The following is a 1,364-nucleotide window of genomic DNA, read 5'->3' on the forward strand; positions in this document are numbered from 1 at the left end:
GAGAGTAATGAATGATCAGTGGTAGAATGGACAGCCTCTTCAAAACAGATACCTGAGGGCATGGGGTTATCTGTAGAATAGCATGCTGTGCCTTTATTAAATCAACAGATAACATTTTCCTGGCAGTTTTAGTGTACATAAGAATCACCTGGATGACAGTTTAAAAATCTAGATTCTCGTTAAATTGATTGCATTTAACTGAATAATTACTCTAATTAAATACATTTCCAGTTGTTGCTTTTAATTGCCTATCAAGCACGCTCAACTCAGAGCTACTCCATATACCAAAGAATAAAATATACTGGGAGCCTTGTGCCAACTTCACCTTTGAAGAGAAGCTCAAAAACCTGCATTTAAAATAAGCTGCAATCTATATAACCGTCACATTTTAAAGAACCATTGTTTTAGATGGTGCTTACAGTTTTACTGTCATCTTTATTAGTGACCAATCTTGGACTAGGAGCTCTGGTTTCACAATAGTCAAACACTTGACTAACCAGTGGTTTAAACCTACCAGCTTCCCTGAGGGGGAAATACCTGGTTATCTGCTCCTATGAAGACTCTGAAAATCTAACTAAATCCTTGCTGATGATTAGATTCCAACACACAAATATCTGATAGAACAGATTGATTAGACCTTCCCTATAGTGTTTCAAAGTTGAAAATATTTACAGAACCAGCCTTCCATATCAGTTCAGTAGTTTAAAGGTTCTAACTACGGTCTTTTTATTCAGGAAGAGAACACTTCAACTACGGTGCCTCTAAGATGAACTTATAAACTGATAAGAAAGTGATATTTCTTGATAGAAGCTGTAAAGAATACTGTCATTTTTAAAGCAAAGTGCATTCTAGCATATGTCAAAGAATAACTGGAGTAAAGAGTATACTGTGTGTTAAAACGTAAAGGTATATCAATGGCTGTAGGCAATGACTGTGTAAAGAAATGTATAGGCAAATTATGTTCAAGAGAATATCGCAATATTTGGAGTCATATAGAAAGTGATGCAAATAACATTGGAATCTCAGCTACCATTTTTATTTTTAAAAAGGATTATAGCCTTAGTCATAGTATTATGATGTGTATAAGTAGCAGTTAAACAATAATTTATACGTAGTATGCGCTTAATGGATATTATCTCATAACTTTTCTTTAGGTTTACTATAGTAGAATTTCCCTTGTGATACAAATACTGAGTTTTCTCTTAAGGGAAAAGAATGTAAAGAATTCAAATTGAATTGATGACTAGATTTTTAATATCCTCACCATCATAAATAAATTACAAGTAGGACACTGCTTTAAAATTCTGTAAAAAGAGTGTTTGTTGGGGGAGATTTTTGCTTTGTTTACCCAATATTTTTGTATT

The sequence above is a fragment of the Echinops telfairi genome, unplaced genomic scaffold, assembly GCF_000313985.2.
Source record: "Echinops telfairi isolate 266 unplaced genomic scaffold, ASM31398v2 ScPeMD7_7468;HRSCAF=8506_0, whole genome shotgun sequence".
In the NCBI taxonomy this organism is placed as follows: Eukaryota; Metazoa; Chordata; class Mammalia; order Afrosoricida; family Tenrecidae; genus Echinops; species Echinops telfairi.